The sequence below is a fragment of the Scyliorhinus canicula genome, unplaced genomic scaffold, assembly GCF_902713615.1.
Source record: "Scyliorhinus canicula unplaced genomic scaffold, sScyCan1.1, whole genome shotgun sequence".
NCBI classification, from domain to species: Eukaryota; Metazoa; Chordata; class Chondrichthyes; order Carcharhiniformes; family Scyliorhinidae; genus Scyliorhinus; species Scyliorhinus canicula.
The window spans coordinates 1,504,316-1,524,509 of record NW_024055461.1 but is presented as its reverse complement, the minus strand read 5'-3'; the positions used below and the strand labels follow the sequence as shown (position 1 = coordinate 1,524,509).

Here is a 20,194-nt window from a genome sequence, read left to right as displayed (position 1 = left end):
CTATTTAGGATTAAAGTAAAAGTTTGTAATGCTGTAGCAAGTGTGTTCCTGGGAGAGATCTTGAATAAAGAGGAAATATGTTTCTAAAAAGAGACCCTGTAGTCCCCAAAATCAGTGACGAATCCAGAATATTGAACTGCAGCCAGTTATAGGGGTTGTTGACATCAGCAGAAATAAACCAAATATTGTCAGACGATCGATCCTGTATGTGATTAACAGCAGCAATAACAGCAGAATCCAGTCTCTTCAGTCACTCATCAAGCTGTTGATATGTTAAGAGGTTAAATGACTGAGTGAATCCCTTTCTACACACAGAGCAGATGAACGGTCTCTCCCCTGTGTGAGTAGGTGTGTGTAACAAACAGTAGGCTGCTGGACTGAGAGTATCTCTTCCCACATACAGAGGAGATGGACGGTCTTTCCCCAGTGTCAATACGTTGGTGTGCAATGAGAGTGGATGACTGCCTGAAGTTCTTCCCATACTGAGTACAAGTAAGTGGATTCTCCTCGGTGTTTATTTGCTTGTATATCAGAAAGCTGAATGAATGAATGAATCCCTTCCAACACACAGAGCAAGTGAACAGTCTTTCCCCAGTCTGAACATGTTGGTGTACATTGAGGTTAGATAACTGCCTGAACCTCTTTTCACAGTGAGTGCAGCTGAATGGCCTCTCCTCAGTGTGAATTTTTGGTGTGACATGAGGCTGCCTGACATACTGAATCCCTTCCCACAGACAGAACAGATGATTGGCTTCTCCCCAGTGTGATTGCATCGATGATTTTCCAGCTGAGATGAACATTTGAACCGTTTCGCACAGTCCTCACAATTCCACACTTTCTCCATGGTGCCGGTGTCCTTGTGTCTCTCCAGGTTGGATGATCAGTTGAAGCCTCGTCCACACAGAACACATGCACGGTGTCTCCCTGCTGTGAATGGTGTGATGTTTTTTCTAAGCTGTGTAACTGGTTAAAGTTATTTCCACAGTCTGTTCACTGGATCAGACAGATGGGTGACCGCTAGAAAGGGCAGGCAGGCAGTGCAGGATGGCTGTCCCCCTCTCTAACAGGTATACCATTTTGGATACTGTTAGTGGGGGTAACCCAGTGGGGAAAACAACAACAGCAGCCTGAACAGTGGCACCACAACCGGCTCTGTTGTTCAGCAGGGGAGGACAAAGTGTGGGAGAGCGATAGTTATAGGGGCCTCTATATGAAGGGGCACAGATAGGTGCTTCTGTGGACAGGAAAGAGACTCCAGAATTGTATGTTGCCTCCCTGGTGCCAGGATCCAGGATGTCTCTGAACGAACACAGGACATCCTGAAGGGGGAGGGTGAACAACCACTGGGATCTCTTCCAGGGCAGGTGTGACCTGTACAAGAAGGACGTGTTGCATCTAAACTGGAGGGGCACCAATATCCTGGCTGGGAGGTTTGCTATCGTCACTCGGGAGGATTTAAACAAGTATGGCAGGGGGGTGGGAGCCAGAAGGTGTAATAACTGAAGGTGAATTGGAGAACAAAAATAAGAGAATCACATCACCCTGTCTGCTCAAACACAGTGGTTTGAAGAGTATTTGTTTCAACACCAGCAGTATAGCGGGGAGGCAGATGAACTTAGAGCACTTATTAGTACTTGGAATTACAATGTTGTGGCTATCACAGAAACATGTTTAAAGGAAGGGCAGGATTGGCAGCTGAATGTTGGAGGATAGAGATGCTTCAGGAGAGATAGAGAGGGATGTAAAAGGGGTGGGTGAGTAGCATTACTGGTTAAGGAGAATATTATTATATTATGAGGGGAAATATACCGTTAATGGCAAAACTCCCAGGAATATAGAAAGTCAGAGAGATCTGTGTGTGCATGTGCACAAATCTTTCAAGTTGGCATCACAAATGAACAAGATAGTCAAGAAAGCAGATGGAATGCTTCCCTTCATTGGACGGGGCAGCAAGTATAAAAACTGCCAAGTCAGGCAATAGTTGTGTAGAACCTTGTTAAGGCCACACTTGGAATATTGAGCACAATTCTGGTCGCCACAGTACCAGAAGGATGTGGAGGATTTGGAGAGGGTGCAGAGGAGGTTTACCAGGATGTTGCCTAGTCTGGATTGTGTTAGGTATGTGGAGAGGCTGAATAGACTCGGATTGTTTTCATGAGAAAGACAGAGGTTGAGGGATGACCTGATAGAGGTCGACAAGATTATGAGGGGCATGGATAGAGTGGATGGGCAGGCACTCTTTCCTAGGGTGGGGGGGTCAGTCACCCGGGGGCATAGGTTTAAGTCCCTGGGCAAAGTTTAGAGGAGATGTGCGAGGCAGGGTTTTTTTTACACAGAGGGTGGTGAGTGCCTGGAATGCATTGCCAGGGGAGGTTGTGGAAGCAGATACGTTAACGGCGTTCAAAAGGCATCTTGACAAACACATGGATAGGATGGGTATAGAGGGATACGGCACAAGGAAGTGCTGAGGGTTTTGGCAAATGTTGGTATCATGACCGATACAGGGTTGGAGGGCCAAAGGGCCTGTTCCTGTGCTGTATTGTTCGTTGTTCAAAGACCCTGTTCAATGTGGGAGAAACAGCTCCCATGTTCGGAATGTGGATGACGTTTTAGCCGATGGTCTGACCTTTCGAACGATATGTAGTCACGCTGGAAGAAACCTTGGAAATCTGGGGATTGTGGAATAGATTTAATCAGACCGGGAGATTCATCGACCTGTTCACACTGAGGAGCGACCGTTAATGTTCTCCATGTGTGGGAAGGGACTCACTCAGTTCACCAGCCTCACTTCATCATGGTCAATCTGTACTGGACTGTTGCCAACTGCAATATATCTTTCCTGAGGTTTGGTGGCCAGTACGGAACACAGTTCATGCAGCAAGTGAGGAAAAGACAGCAGGAGTTTCTCTAATCTGTGATTTACAAGGGCACATTCTTGGTTCCCAGCAGTTAAGTTTCTGCAGTAATTTCCTCATTTTCCCTGAACTACCCTGCCTGTTAACTCTATTATTTCTGATAATTCCACTACTGTAGCGAAAACATCACAGGTTAGAATTTAATCTGTTCTATTATTCACTCTGGTTTAAGTTTATGTTGAGGTTAATAACAGACAAACTCTGTCCTCTCCCCGATCCAATAAAAGTTTCCAATGAGTCGATTCTGTGGAATGGAATGTCTTATCAGCGTTTCCACGGTGACCTGTCTGCAGTGAAGCTCCTGCTTGAGTTTCTAACTCAGACTAAACTTCTCTCCCCCATAACACACATTATATCAGCCATTGGATGTCAATGAATTTCAGCCATGTTATGTTAATATCTCCCAAACCCAAAAAGTAGTTCAGATACACAAATATTTAAACGTGGGAGGACAAGTTGATAAAGTGTTTCAAAAACACATGGGATCCAAGGTTTTATAATTCTAAGTGTGGAGTACAAAATGACAGATGTCATGTAAACCTGGACAAATCATTGATTAGGCTGCAGTTGGAATATTAGATCAGGTTTTGAGGATCTTACACCAGGAAGGATGTCAATGTCATGGAGAGGGTGTGGAAGAGATTCACTGAGATGATCCCGGGGAAGAGAGGCTTTAGTTACATGGAGGGATGAGAGAAACTGGGGCTCTTTTCATTCAAACAGGGCTAACTGGAGATCAGAGGGAGGGGTTTTGATTCCGGCCTTGGGTGACTGTGTAGAGTTTGCACTTCCTCCCCGTGTCTGCGTGGGTTCCTTCCGGGTGCCCCGGTTTCCTCCCACAGTCCAAAGACTGTGGTTAGCGCAGGTGAGGTGGATTGGCCATTTAAAAAGATTTCCTCTGAGTGTCCAAAGGTTAGGTGGGCCTCAGGGTATAGGGTGGAGGAGTGGGGTGCCGTATTGGAGAGTTGATGCAGACTTGATGGGCCAAATGGCCTCGTTCTGCACTGAAGGGATTCTATGGGACAGAAAAAGGCTCATATGAAATATCAATCAGACTGTACAACAATGTTTTGGACTCTCACTGTCCCTCTGGGCCTGCGGGGTATTTGTGTGTGTGTGTGGTGGTGGTGGTGGTGGTGGTGGGGGGGGGGGGAGGGGGGAGGGGGGGGCAGGGGGGGCAGTGGGGGAACAGGTGATGGTTTCTCTTATGTCTGAATGAAATGTAATTTTTAAAGTGAAGGGTGTCTGTACTGGGGAATCTGAGTACCAACTGCCAGCTTGAACCATTCCCGGCAGGTGAAAGGCCTTTCCCCAGTGTGAATCCACTGGTGTCTCAGCAGGTTGCCTGAGTGAATAAATCCCTTTCCACACTGGGAGCAGGTGAATGGCCTCTCCCCAGTGTGAATCCGCTGGTGTAGAGTGAGTGGAGACGATCGTCTGAACCCAGTCCCACAGTCGGAGCAGCTGAATGGTTTCTCGTCAGTGTGAACTCTTTGATGGGACACCTGATCCCGAGAACTTTTAAAGCACTTCCCGCATTTAAAAGGTCGCTCATCATTGTGAATCTGCTGATGTGTCAGCAGTTGGGATGAATGAGTGTATCCCTTCCCACCATCGGGGCAGGTGAAAGGCCTTTCCCCAGTGTGAACTCGCAGGTGCAGAAAGGGAGAGAGAACGGAGTGAGGGTAACAGGAAGCAATGAACCAACAACTGAATCACAATTTGACAGAATCTCCAAAACACTTAACCTCCACCACCTGGATGGAGCAGGTCAGCAGATGTATGTGAACATCACCACCTGCAAGTTCCTTTCCAAGCCACACACAGTCTGATCTTGTCCGACATCCAGTGCTGGATGAGCAGAACTTTCCTCCATTTAAATATTGAGAAGACTGAACCCATTCCCTTCCTGTCCCCTCTACAAACTCCACTCCCTTGTTACCAATTCCATTCCTGTCAAATGTTTCACCCCTAGATGAGCTCTTAACCACATATCCACATCATCACCAAGATTGCCGATTTCCACCTCAGGAACATAGCTCTTCTGCACCTTAGTCTCTGTTCATCTGCTGCAGAAACCATCATCCATTCTTCTGTTACGTCTCAACCAAATTATTCCAATGCACTCGCAGCCGGACTCCAACATTAAACAACCCCCTCCATCCCATCCCAAACTCTGCTACCTATGTGCTAACTCACACCAGCCCCTGTCCCACTGATCTGCAAATGCTTCCTTTTAAAAGGCACAAAAAAGTTTTAATTTCTCATTCTTCTTTTCCTCCATGGTAGTGATCATCCAGATCTCTGTAATCTCTTCCACACACACCCCTTTGAGATCTCTGCACTCATTTAATTCCAGCCACTTGAGAATTCCTGATTTTAATCTCTTCACCATTACTGAGTTGCCAAGGCCTCAATTTCTGGAATTTCCTCCTTAAAACTCTCTGACTCAATTTCCTCCGTTAGGATTCTCCTTAAAACCTAATATCTCCTCATGAGAGGCTGAAAAGGTTTAGCTTACAGGGCTAATCGCTGGCTTTTAAAGCAGACCAAGCAGGCCAGCAGCACGGTTCGATTCCTGTACCAGCCTCCCCGGACAGGCGCCGGAATGTGGCGACTAGGGGCTTTTCACAGTAACTTCATTGAAGCCCACTCCTGACAATAAGCGATTTTCATTTCATTTTCATTCATGTGGCTCAGTGTCAATTGTTATTTTCTGACGTTTCTCTAAAAGTCTTAAAAGTTGTATTTTGTTCAAGTCATAATATAAATTCGAATTATGGTCACTGCCCTCGACATATATTCTGCCCCATAAATAAGAATTTGTAACTCAGCGTGAAACAGTCAGGAAGACACATTTAAAAAATGTTGCCCCCAACAATGATGGCGACTGAGCCTGCGCTCTGCTGCTCGTGCCCCAATAAAGATGGTGGATGCGCGTGCGCACTACCGCGACTGATCTAAATAATGATGCCGAGGGCGCATGCGTAGCGTTGCGAGCACCAAATAAAGATGGCGGCCGCATAGTCTCTTCTGGAACAAAACTGCAAAGTCCTCTCAGATCCCCAGGTACCGGTGGTTTATTTTGTCAGGTGTTCGGTTTACATAACATGTTTACGAAGCGTGCCTATCAACCCGCATGATCCAGCTCTCCCTCCGACCCGCCATTCCCACCGTCACTGATTACAGATCCAAGAAAGAACCTTTTCCGCGTCGCCATTAATCACAGTGCGCATGCTTCACTCGGCCCAGTCCCGCCCCTGATTCATTCCGATTGGTTGGAGGACCAGTCACTCCCGACATGTCCGCCCGAACCCGCCGACTCCACTATTGGTCGCGCGATGCCGTCAATCATTGCTCGGGCATTGTGAGGCGTCAGGTGAGAGGTCCGTGCTGGGGGGCGGGGTTTACAAATCCCCAGTGCGGCCCCAGAGCCGAACAATGAACATTCTCCACTCTCACTGTCCGTTACTTCCGGCTTCTCTCCACAAACAACCTCAGAGAGACCGGGGGGGGGGGACACACTGACCCAGTGACAATGTCACTGCATTAGTCACCCAGAGAGACAGGAACATGTTCTGGGGACATGAGGTCCAATCCATTAATTTAATAACATCTGGAATTTAAAGTTAATCCCAATGATGGTGACTGAGGGTCACTGAGAAAATCTTCAATGTCACTGGATTAGGTCAAAAAGGCAGAAAGTAGGAAACTAGTTAGTTTAAAGTCTGTTGTTGGGAAACTGTTGGAATCCATTTTTGAGGAAGCAGTATCTGGACATTTGGAAAGTCAAACTGCAATCCATCAGAGTCAGCGTGGTTTTGCGAAGGGTAGATTGTGTTTGATTCATTTCTTGCAGTTCTTGGAAGATGTAACAAGCCAAGTGGATAATGGGGTCCTGTAGATGTATTTGGACTCCCAGAATACATTTGATAAGGTGTCACACAAAAGGTAATAATCAACATAAAATCCCACGGGGTTGAGAGATGATATATTAGCTTGGATAGAGGATTGGCTAACCAGCAGAGAGTGGGGATTAGATTTATTGATACAGGTAGTGAGGAAAAATATTTCTATCTAGAGGGTGGTGACGGTCTGGTATGTACTGCCTTCGGAGGGTGATAGAAACGGGTTGCCTCACATCCTCTAAAAAAGTACCTGGATGGAGACTGGCACGTCATAACATTGAAGGCTATGAGCCAAGTGCTGGCAAATGCGATTAGGTCAGGTTTATCATGTGTTGGTGCAAATTTGATGGACCGAAGGGCCTCTTCTGCACTGTGAATGAAATGAAAATCGCTTATTGTCACAAGTAAATGAAGTTACTGTGAAAAGCCCCCATTCCGGCACCTGTTTAGGGAGGCTGGTACGGGAATTGAACTGTGCTGCTGGCCTGCCTCGGTCTGCTTTAAAAGCCAGTGATTTAGCCCAGTGTGCTAAACCAGCCCCTCTGAGTTGCTGATGATACAAAGTTCGGTGGCATCATAGACGGCGTAGATGATTGCATTAAATTGCAAGAAGATATTGACTGACAGACAAGGTGAATGGGCAAGATTGTGGCATTATTACCAAGTGAGAGGTTATCTGTTTTGAACCGAAAAAGGATCGAACTGAGTACTTTCTAAATGGAAAGAGGTTCAGTACAGTGGGTGTCCAAAGAGACTTGGGGTTCATAGAATCTATGGTATGGAGATGGGCCCTTCAGCCCAAACTGGTCCATGCCAACCAAAAAGCTCATCTAAGCCAATCCCATTGGCCTGTATTTGGCCCATATCCCTCTGAACCTTTTCTATTCATGTATCTGTCCAAATGCCTTTTCAGTGTTGTCAATGTCCCTGCCTCAACTACTTCCTCCGGCAGCTCATTCCGTACTATCCTCTGCGTAAAACCATTGCTCCTCAGATTCCCATTAATTCTTTTCCGTCTTAACCTAAACCTATGCCCTTTAGTTCCCGACTCCCTAACCCTGAGAAAAAGACTGAGTGCATTCACCCTGTCCATGCCTCTCATGATCTTATACACCTCTATAAGATCACCCCTCAGTCCCCTACGCTCCAAAGACAAAGGCCCTGGTCTGTCGAATCTCTCCCTTTCACTCGGTCTCTTGAGTCCTGGCAACATCCTTGTAAATCTCTTCTGCGCTCTCTCCAGTTTAATAACATATTTCCGATAGCAACGCAGCCAAAACTGAACACGATACTCCAGGTGCGACCTCACCAACGTTCTGTACAACTGCAACATAACTTCCCAACTTGTATACTCAATGCCCTGACTGATGAAGGCCAGCATGCCAAAAACCTTCTTCAGAGAATTTGCAGTGCAGAAGGAGACTATTCAGCCCATCGAGTCTTCCAGAGCTGGATAACCCTTAGAAAGAGCACCCTACTCAAGCTCACTTATCTACCCTATCTCTGTAACCCAGTAACCCCCACTTAACCTTTTTTTTGGACATTAAGGGCAATTTAGCATGGAGAGTCCACCTATCCCGCACATCTTTAGACTGTGGGAGGAAAGCAGAGAACACACGCAGGCACGGGGAGAGCGTGCAGACTCCACACAGACAATGACCCAGCTGGGAATCGAACCTGGGACCCTGAAGCTGTGAAGCAACTGTGCTAACCACTATCCTACCGTGCTGCCCTATCTACCTGTGACTCCACCTTTAAAGAACCGTGCACATGAACTCCAAGGTCCCTCTGTTCCATGATACACCCTAAGGCCCTACCATTCACTGTGAAAGTCGGACCTTGATTTGACTTTCTGAAATGCAACACCTCACACTTATCTGTATTGATCACCATTTGCCATTTCTCGGCCCACTTCCCCAGCTGATCAAGATCCTGCTGCAATTTTTGATAACCTTCCTCACTGTCTACAATACCACCTATTTTAGTGTCACCTGCAAACTTACTGATGAAGGACAGAGGACTTACTGATCAAGGACATCGAGGGCCGAAGGGCCTGTACTGCGCTGTAATGTTCTATGCCTTGTACATTCTCATCCAAATCGTTGATTGTAGATACTAACAGCAATTTCCTGGTTACTGATCTCCGAGTTACTCCCTACTTAGTTAATTACTCCAGTTTCTCAAATTTAGAACAGATTCCCAACCTGCCAATCAGCTTTACTCTGAGGTAAGTTATTTATATTTACTGTTCCGAAGCTCCTCCTCCCTGGATTTGTGCCAACTCCTCTCCCTGCTGTCTAGGCCGTGAATCCCTGAGGTACGTTATTTATATTTACTGTTCCGAAGCTCCTCCTGCCCGAGTTCACACCAACTCCGCTCCCTGTGTTGATGAGATTCATACCTGGGTGTCTGGAAAATCGTTAGGACAGTAACTGTCCTGTAAGGTAATGAGTCCTCTTGCTTCCCAATTGGCCGAGGAAGGCAGTGTGTCACAAGGATGGATGTGTTGACCGATTAATGGTTGGAGGATGGGGGCAGGTCATGTGACCAAACCTCCAGGAATACATTTAATCAAAGTTGGTGAGGAGAGAATGTTGTGAATTTCTATCCTAAACTGACAATGAGGTTTCTGTAAATTTACAGGATACTGGAAGAGGAGGTTTAATAGACGGGAAACGCTAACCAAACGTCACATTGCGATCTGACAGAGTCACTCGATTCATCAGAACCTGAATATCAGCAGCATCTGGATGTGGAAGGTAAAAGGTTTGTCTGTTCTGTCTGTGAGGGAAGATTTCTGGTCTCAGTGTGACTGGAAAAGCCCCGAGATTCACAAACCCTGGTTAGACCAAACCTGGAGAACTGTTCAGTTCTTTTTTTTTAAATAATTTTTATTGGAATTTTTTACAGAAAATATAAAATCTAACAACAAACAATGAAATGCAACAAAATAACCCATAACAACTGTAACACCCCCCAAACCGTATCAACGCATGTATCACATCCCCCCCCCCCCCAACCCCCAACAAGAGAACTTAAAAATAAATTTAAATTAAATAAACAAACATAGTCATCGTTCAGCTCACTGGGCTAAATAGCTGGCTTTTAAAGCAGACGAAGCAGGCCAGCAGCACGGTTCGATTCCCGTACCAGCCTCCCCGGACAGGCGCCGGAACGTGGCGACTAGGGGCTTTTCACAGTAACTTCATTGAAGCCTACTCGTGACAATAAGCGATTTTCATTTTTTTCATTTTCAGTGAGAGTGGAGAATGTTCATTGTTCGGCTCTGGGGCCCCACTCGGGATTTGTAAACCCCGCCCCCCAACACTGACCTCTCACCTAACACCTCACCAAGCCAGTGCAATGATTGACGGCAGCTCCTGGCCAATAGGGTTCAGGGGGCAGCTTCGGAGGACCGGCTGGTCCTCCAGCCAATCGGAGTGAATGAGGGGGCGGGTCTGGGCCGAGTGAAGCATGCGCAGTGTGATTAATGGCGGCGCAGAGAAAATTCTTTCTCGGATCCACAATCCGTAAAGATGGGAATGGTGGGACCGAGGGAGAGATGAATCAGGCGCGTCGTTGGACACACTTCGTAAATATGTTATATAAACTGAAAACCCGTAAAAATAACCTACCGGTACTGGGGGCCTGCAGTTTTCTCAACGACGGGACGATGGGCACGCCATCTCTATCGCGTGCGAGTGGGGTTGCGCATGCGCGCTCATCAACTTTATTTGGGCACTCGCAGCAGTGGAGCGCACGCGTACCCACCATTTCTATTGGGGGCAGCAGTACTGTATTGGGTTCAGGCTCAGTCGCCATCTTTGTTGAGGGCAAAGTTTTTGAAATGTTTCATCGTGACAGACTGTTTCACTCTGAGTTACAAATTCCTCTTTATGAGTCAGAACAATGATACATGTCCAGAGCTGTGACAATAATTCAGATTTATTTTGACAGAATAAAGATTTTTGAGACATTTCAGAGAAATGTTACAAAATAACAATTGACACTGATCCACAAGAGGAGATATTAGATTTTAAGGATAATCCTAAGAGAGGAAAGTGAGTGAGAGTCGGAGATTTTTAAGGAGGAAATTCAAGAGCTTGTGGCCCAGTCAAATGATAAGAGGTCAGTAATGGTGGACCGAATAAATCAGGAATGCTATAGTGGCCGAAATTAAATGAGTGCAGAGATCTTGAAGGTGTGTGTGTGTGTGAGGAGATTACAGAGACCAGGTTGATCACAACTACAGGAAAAGAAGAATGGGAAATTTCAACTTTTGGTTCTTCTTAAAAGGAAAGTAAGCACAGGGGATGGGTAAACAAGACTTGTTTGTATTGTATTTGTTTTATTGTCACATGTACTGAGGTACAACGAAAAGTATTGTTCTGTGTACAGTCATAACTTCATAAGATACAGGAGCAGAATTAGGCCATTTGGCCCAACGTGTCTACTCCACCATTCTATCATAGCTGATATGTTCCTCATCTGCTACCCACAATGCTAAAGAACAAGAGCTGGACTGCAAAATCAGCCAGAGCATCTCCTCCCGAGAACACATGATCTAGGACCTGGAGTAGGAAATTTAGCCTCCCGAGTCTAAACATATTCAATGTGATCATGGCTGATCCCATCCTGGGCTCAACTCCACCGTCCTCCATAAGCCTTCAACCCATTACCAATTTAAAATCTGTCTGACTCCTCTTTGAATTTACTCACTGTCCCTTTATCCACTGCACTCCGGGGTAGCAAATTCCATAGATTCATAACCCTTTGGGAGAAGTAGTTTCTCTTCAAATCGGTTTTAAATTTGCTACCTCTTATTCTAAGATCATGACCTCTCATTTAAAATGCACCACAAGAGGAAGCATCAGCTCCATGTCTACTTGATAATCTTTATTATTGTAACAAGTAAGCTTACATTAACACTGCAATGAAATTACTGTGGAAATCCCCTAGTTGCTACATTCCGGTGCCTGTTCAGGTACACAGACGGAGAATTCAGAATGACCAAATTACCTGACAGCACGTCTTAAAGGATTTGTGGGAGGAAATCGGAGCGCCCGGAGGAAACCCACACAGACACAGGGAGAACGTGCAGACTCCACACAGGCAGTGTCCCAAGCCGGGATGGCACTGTGAAGCAACAGTGCTAACCACTGTGCTACCGTGCCACCCATTATCCATACCTTTAAACATCTTCTTTCCCTCAATTAGATCTCCCTTCATTCTTCTAAGAGAGAGTATAGGCCTAAACTATTCAATCTCCCCATAGCTCTGGAATCAATCTAGTGAAACTCCTCTGAACTGTCTCCAATCCCACTACATCTGTCCTCAAATAACGAGACCAAAACTGTGCATAATAATCCAGGTGCAGACTTACCAATGCCTTGTATAGTTGCAACAATACTTTGTTACTCAATTCCTTTTGCTAACATTCCATTTTCTTTCTTTATCATCTGCTGCACCTTCATGCTCGTTTTCTGTGACTCATGCACAAGGACACCCAGATCGCTCTGCATATGGCACCCCAAAGTCTCTCCCCATTTAGATAAGCTGCCTTTCCATTTTTTTGATGAACATGCATGACTCCACACTTATTCACAACTCCATCAGCCACATTTTGGACCACTCACCTAACCTATTTATATCCATTTGTAAGGTTCTTATTTTCTCATTGCAGTTTACTGTCCCACCTATTTTTGTGTAATCTACAAATTTGGCGAGAGAACCTTCTATCCCTGTATCCAAGTTGTTAATATAGATTGTAAATAGCTGGGACCCAAGGACTGAACCCTGTGGCACCTGTTGCACGTTTTACTTGAGTGTTATGTGTTTTATTGGAGTGTATTAACACGCCTCCGTTTAAAGGCCGTGTGCTTAACACTACTACAGCTCTGTGTATGTAATTCAGCTCAGGAGTCGCCAGGTGCCGTATCTAGACACCTCACAAGTATATCAAGGTCAGGTTCAAAGTAATAAATCTGTACACCGATTAGTAAGTTCAAACGATTGATATTTATTATAACAAATATAATAAATACACATGCATATGCTAAAGAGACTAAGTTACTTCTAAACTAAACGACTAAAATACTTATCTAAACAGGAACAGGCAAGGTCAGGGAGCGAGGCCGTCGTCCCGTTCTTGGTCTGCAACTCTCAGAGTGTTAAAGGTCGTCAGGGTCTAGCAAGTCTGGATCACGTAGCGATCGTCGTGGTGACACTTACAGTTCGATGGCTGGTGGCTCAACGGCTGGTGATGGAACTGGAGTCAGGATGCGATGTATCAGCAAAGCGATGAAGACAGCAGAGAGCCGGAGCCAAAACAACAGACCGGACCATGTGCGGGGTCTACTTTTATAGGTCCCCCCCAAAGTCCGTGCCTCTTCGGGGCGGTCTCTACCTGCTGTATATTGATTGGGCCATCTCCCAATCGATATTTTCCAAACCCCCCAATCTGAGGGTCGCTTCTCGATGGGTGGGGCGGTCTCTATGGTGCTTTGTGATGGATACTTATGGTGCCATTTCGTCTGGGCGTCCACTCAAAGTATCCATTCATACCTAAATGTTTCTATTGTGTGGGCCTGGATCTGGATCACCTCATTACTATGTAAATCGTTGTTGCCATTTACACCTTTAGCTGAGATTCTGCACCTGGCCATAAACTGGTTTCTGTACGTGCAGAATGCTAATTATCCTTCTGCAAACTGCTTGTCCTTGCTAAGACTGTTTTCTCCCTGCAGCCTTAGCGGTTCTCCATTTTGTAGCCCAGTGTCCATCTTAGGTGGCCACATTCCCTCCTTGTGATCCTCACAATAAAATTGTGAAGGATCACCTATGCACGTTGCTTCGAGTGCTTCTGGGTGCCCTCTTTGGGTTCCCTGACCTCAGCAAGTTCCTGGGCGTCTACTCTGTCTTTAACTATGGGAAGAAAATTTTTTTATCTGACATTTCTACTTGGCGCTATGTCAAAGGGGACATGCATTACCAAAACCGAGAACCTCTACCTATAGAACATAGAACATAGAACGATACAGCGCAGTACAGGCCCTTCGGCCCTCGATGTTGCACCGACATGGAAAAAATCTAAAGGCCATCTAACCTACACTATGCCCTTATCATCCATATGCTTATCCAATAAATTTTTAAATGCCCTCAATGTTGGCGAGTTCACTACTGTTGCAGGTAGGGCATTCCACGGCCTCACCACTCTTTGCGTAAAAAACCCACCTCTGACCTCTGTCCTATATCTATTACCCCTTAATTTAAGGCTATGTCCCCTCGTGCTAGCCACCTCCATCCGCGGGAGAAGGCTCTTGCTGTCCACCCTATCTAACCCTCTGATCATTTTGTATGCCTCTATTAAGTCACCTCTTAACCTTCTTCTCTCTAACGAAAACAACCTCAAGTCCATCAGCCTTTCCTCATAAGATTTTCCCTCCATACCAGTCAACATCCTGGTAAATCTTCTCTGCACCCGTTCCAAAGCTTCCACGTCCTTCCTATAATGAGGCGACCAGAACTGTACGCAATACTCCAAATGCGGTCGTACTAGAGTTTTGTACAACTGCAACATGACCTCATGGCTCCGGAACTCAATCCCTCTACCAATAAAGGCCAACACACCATAGGCCTTCTTCACAACCCTATCAACCTGGGTGGCAACTTTCAGGGATCTATGTACATGGACACCAAGATCCCTCTGCTCATCCACACTACCAAGAATTTTACCATTCGCCAAATATTCCGCATTTCTGTTATTCTTTCCAAAGTGAATCACCTCACACTTCTCCACATTAAACTCCATTTGCCACCTCTCAGCCCAGCTCTGCAGCTTATCTATGTCCCTCTGTAACCTGCAACATCCTTCCGCACTGTCTACAACTCCACCGACTTTAGTGTCGTCTGCAAATTTACTCACCCATCCTTCTGCGCCCTCCTCTAGGTCATTTATAAAAATGACAAACAGCAACGGCCCCAGAACAGATCCTTGTGGTACGCCACTCGTAACTGAACTCCATTCTGAACATTTCCCATCAACTACCACTCTCTGTCTTCTTTCAACTAGCCAATTTCTGATCCACATCTCTAAATCACCCTCAATCCCCAGCCTCCGTATTTTCTGCAATAGCCGACCGTGGGGAACCTTATCAAACGCTTTACTGAAATCCATATACACCACATCAACTGCTCTACCCTCGTCTACCTGTTCAGTCACCTTCTCAAAGAACTCGATAAGGTTTGTGAGGCATGACCTACCCTTCACAAAACCATGCTGACTGTCCCTAATCATATTATTCCTATCTAGATGATTATAAATCGTATCTTTTATAATCCTCTCCAAGACTTTACCCACCACAGACGTTAGGCTCACCGGCCTATAGTTACCGGGGTTATCTCTACTCCCCTTCTTGAACAAAGGGACCACATTTGCTATCCTCCAGTCCTCTGGCACTATTCCTGTAGCCAATGATGACCTAAAAATCAAAGCCAAAGGCTCAGCAATCTCTTCCCTGGCTTCCCAGAGAATCCTAGGATAAATCCTATCACAACTATTATCCTTATCCTTACTTTTAAACATTTTATTACAGTCTAAAAACCTTATCCATTCACACCACATTACATATCACTTCCTGCCTCGGCAGTCGAGTTCAGAACAATATAATACATGGGTATCCTTTATTAACATAGTGCTTTATTCATTGAGGGGCTGGGGGGATTGGTGGAAACCGAAAATAGGGGATTGAACTCCGTAGATGGTTGAGGGGCAGGAACGGGAGGCTCTCCTTCTCCATTTCCTCAACCTGAGGGTCTGTACAATTACGCAGAGGATTGCAATCACTAGCAGTGATTCAATCACATATGACATGGAGTACCATGTCCTAAATTTTGTGCACCAGGTCTGAACTTCGCTGATCAGAGCTGAGCACGGGGAAGTTGGTGTGAGGGAAACATTGACGGCGGGGGTTGTGGGGGAAACGTGACTTGCTTCCACATATGCAAATACAACATTTAACAGTAATAGGTAGGCTTCCATCATGGTCTTCTCTTCGTTCTCTTTCTCTTCCTCCTGTATGGCCGATCCTTGCTGTGAACCCTCTTTCGTCCTTCGAAAGCTATGGGATCAAGCACAGTATCTGTCAATACACAGTTTAATATCCGTACTTGTTAGTGTATCTGTCCTCTAATTCCAATTGACCCATTAAAATGACTGGCCAAGTCACACCCTGTGACTCCCCTCATTTTTTTTTTCAAAAGCGAATTTTAGGAACAGAATACACCTAACAACTTTCCTCCTGCGAGCCGTCTCGCAGGCTTTGCTAATTTACCATCCGAATGTTCCTGGATGTAAATAGCATGTGGGATGGCGGCCTAAGGGCTACCTAACGAAAAATGAAAACAAATTTGAAACAAAAGGTCGAATGGGTTGCGTATGGGCCGCTACGGGTACGATTTGGATGGGATCCCCGGGTAAGGCGTGCTGTGCCATACCCGAGCTTGGCTGACCAAAGTGGGTTCTCAGACAGGGCGGGTCCTCAGTGCCGTTTGTCCACTGCCTGAGTAACCTGGAATAAACGGAAAAGAATGTGTTTACCGTGGGTTTGCAGCCTCTATTCACCGAATAGAGGGGCACCTAAAACAAGGGAGGAGCCAAGATGCTCCAACATCGTGAACCGTGTCGGTTCACCAGAGGATACAACTGAAGTTCTCAGAGATTTCAGCAGAGAAACTTAGAGTGCGTGTAAGGCGGTCACAAGCCTTACAGCTGAAAAGATCTCCAATCAAACCATTGGATTGGGAACCGAAGTTCTCAAAGGTTTCGGCGGACAAGCTAAAGTGCGTGCGAGGTGGTCACAATCTTTTCAGCTGAAAAGAAGGTGGCCAACCTCCAACTGAACCATTAACATTAAAGACAAACAAACATAAACTTACAAACAAAACATACGTGCAGGTTCCATCAGAAAGGATATCGCTTCCCTCAAGCGGTTCCTATTTTACATCATCTGGACACCTCACTTTTTCTCTGCCTCTGTGAACAGGGTCACAAAGGGGTTGTCGTATCGGGAGTCAGACACCGTGTCGTCCTGCTCTCCCGGATCCCACACCCTTGTGTGGATCAGGCATGCAATTTTTGAATTATGTGACCGGGGGTCACTTTCGTCGTTACGGACAAGTCTGTATGAATTGTCCCTGTGCCAAAGTGTTGGGTCTAAACTTGAATGGGCAATGTCGGGGTAGTCGGGGTCGGGTGGTGGGTCTGGATACTTGATATGGGTGACTTTCATGGGGTCACTGGAGTCGGGGTCGTAGTCGCTGCAGTGTGGGCTGTAGTGTGGTGTGCTGTGGCTGTCCTCAGAGTCAGTGTCTGTATCGCTGTCTCTGCTGTGGCAGCTTGTGGGCGTTTTGGGGCGTGGTCTGTTGTGGTCAGTGGGCGGAGTCGTTAGCGAGTCCGATGATGAACTGGTCTGTGAGGGGGATGGTGGAAACGTGTCTCTAGTGGGCGGGGCGAGGTGTTCTGCTGCGTCTAGCAGGACATGGTGTGCATGGTTAGACTGTGGTCCTTATGCCTTCAGTTGGTTAATACGGAACCACGCAGTCTTTCCATTGGAGTATTTTATGCTATAAACTGAGGGGCTAATTTTGTCCGAAATTGAATACGGGCCTGAAAATTTTGGTGCCAAAAAACTGCTGGGGTTATACACAGATAGCATTACCTGTTGCCCAACCTGAAATTCTGTGGGGTGTGCGTTCTTATTAAAGCAGGCTGTGCTTTGTCTGCGGCGTTTTCCTAGTTGAACTGCGGCTGCGATCTGTGCAGACCTCACAGTCTCAACTAGGTCTTTAACAGCTTTCTCATGCGTGAGGGCCGTCACTTCGGGGCTAGTCATGTCCAGTCCTAAAAGGAATTCTGTACCTTTCATAGGGCGTCCGGTCATGAGTGTGTGTGGGGTGAAACCTGTAGATGTGGAAACCGTATTTCGGATAAACATGAGTGCAAATGGGAGTACTGAATCCCATGGATTGGATTGGATTGGATTTGTTTATTGTCACGTGTACCGAGGTACAGTGAAAAGTATTTTTCTGCAAGCAGCTCAACAGATCATTCAGTACATGGGAAGAAAAGGGAATTGAACAGAATTCAAGAAAATACATGAGAATACATAATAGGGCAACACAAGATATACAATGTACTACATAAGCATTGGCATCGGATGAAGCAGACATGGGTGTAGTGTTAATGAGGACAGTCCATAAGAGGGTCATTTAGGAGTCTGGTGACAGTGGTGAAGAAGCTGTTTTGAGTCTGTTCGTCCGTGTTCTCAGACTTCTGAATCTCCTGCCCGATGGAAGAAGTTGGAAAAGTGAGTAAGCCGGGTGGGAGGGATCCTTGATTACGCTGCCTGCTTTCCCCGGGCAGCGGGAGGTGTAGATGGAATCAATGGATGGGAGGCAGGTTCGTGTGATGGACTGGGCGGTATTCACGACTCTCTGAAGTTCCTTGCGGTCCTGGGCCGAGCAGTTGCCATACCAGGCTGAGATGCAGCCCGATAGGATGCTCTCTATAGTGCATCTGTAAAAGTTGGTAAGGGTTAATGTGGACATGCCGAATTTCCTTAGTTTCCTGAGGAAGTATAGGCGCTGTTGTGTTTCTTGTGGATAGCGTCGACGTGAGTGGACCAGGATAGATTTTTGGTGATGTGCACCCCTAGGAATTTGAAACTGCTCACCATCTCTACCTCGGCTCCGTTGATGCTGACAGGGGTGTGTACAGTACTTTGCTTCCTGAAGTCGATGACCAGCTCTTTAGTTTTGCTGGCATTGAGGGAGAGATTGTTGTTGTTACACCACTCCGCTAGGTTCTCTATCTCCCTCCTGTATTCGGACTCGTCGTTATTCGAGATCCGGCCCACTATGGTCGTATCGTCAGCAAACTTGTAGATGGAGTTGGAACCAAGTTTTGCCATGCAGTCGTGTGTGTACAGGGAGTAGAGTAGGGGGCTAAGTACGCAGCCTTGCGGGGCACCGGTGTTGAGGACTATTGTGGAGGAGGTGTTGGTGTTCATTCTTACTGACTGTGGTCTGTTGGTCAGAAAGTCAAGGATCCAGTTGCAGAGTGGAGAGCCAAGTCCTAGGTTTTGGAGCTTTGATATGAGCTTGGCTGGGATTATGGTGTTGAAGGCGGAGCTGTAGTCAATAAATAGGAGTCTGATGTAGGAGTCCTTGTTTTCGAGATGCTCTAGGGATGAGTGTAGGGCCAGGGAAATGGCTTCTGATGTGGACCGGTTGCGACGGTATGCGAATTGAAGTGGGTCAAGGCATTCCGGGAGTATGGAGGTGATGTGCTTCATGATCAGCCTCTCGAAGCACTTCATTACAACTGACGTCAGGGCCACCGGGCGGTAGTCATTGAGGCACGTTGCCTGGTTCTTCTTTGGTACCGGTATGATGGTGGTCTTCTTGAAGCAGGTGGGGACCTCGGAGTGGAGTAGGGATAGGTTAAAGATGTCTGTGAAAACCTCTGCCAGCTGGTCCGCGCAGGCTCTGAGTGCACGACCAGGGATCCCATCCGGGCCCGTCGCCTTCCGTGGGTTTACTTTCAGGAAGGCCGATCTGACTTCGGAAAGTCATAAAGACATAAAGTCAGGCGCATGCGATTCTGTGACTGAACGGGATGAAGGCGTCAGAATGTCTCAGACACAGAACAAAAAGGAATCAAATATAATGAAAATATCATTCTCAAATCTCTACCTGTAAAACTATCCCATTTTATTTCAATACTGACTCAATCTCACATGAGTACAAGGGGGTTTGCATTTCCCAGTGACTCGAATTATTTTCTTTTGTCAGTCATGTTTGCAAATTAATGTATATTTCAGAGTCTCACTTTCAAATGAGGATATAAATGTCGGATAAGATGAAGTTTTGAGTAACGGAACAGATACTGAGTAAATTGATTGATATTTTTGAAGCAACATGAAAATGATGTTATTGCTGAGTGAGCAGAAATCATTCCACCCTGAGAATGATTCTCCATTTGAAAATTCATTTGAAACCAAATAAAGTGGAGGACTGCAGCAAAGTGATCTCAACAGGGCTTTGTGAAGTTCTAAAAATCATTCCCTCTCTAATAGACAGACTCTGTGAACAGGCTGTAGATCAAATATAATTAGATTCTGTATAACAACTCAGATATAATGAAGAGAAGCTTAATCAGGAAAAAACACCTTCAGAAATTCGGTATGAAATCAATTGCATGATTACATATTGTTTATATGTAAACTACATAATTTCAGTTTTCACATCTTCTGGTCCAGTGAAACGTTGATCATTCAGTCAAACTGGGCGTGGATTCGACAGAAATTCCTT

At 46.0% G+C, this 20,194-nt stretch overlaps 1 protein-coding gene and 1 long non-coding RNA gene across 3 annotated transcripts in view; one reads left to right on the top strand and one right to left on the bottom strand.

The window, feature by feature from the left end:
- LOC119959644 (zinc finger protein 721-like) overlaps positions 1–20,194 on the bottom strand; it is a gene marked incomplete at its 5' end in the record, with an annotated part of 90,404 nt that overhangs the window by 16,355 nt on the left and 53,855 nt on the right. The gene's annotated exons all lie outside the window — the stretch shown is intronic.
- LOC119959625 overlaps positions 5,913–20,194 on the top strand; it is a 28,022-nt gene continuing 13,740 nt past the window's right edge. Inside the window, exons 1-2 of one of the 2 annotated variants that reach the window (XR_005459242.1) lie at positions 5,913–5,984; positions 9,467–9,582. This is a non-coding gene — a long non-coding RNA (uncharacterized LOC119959625). Of the gene's footprint in view, positions 5,991–9,466; positions 9,583–20,194 lie in introns of both variants that reach the window. The other variant, XR_005459241.1, reaches the window with a different exon arrangement.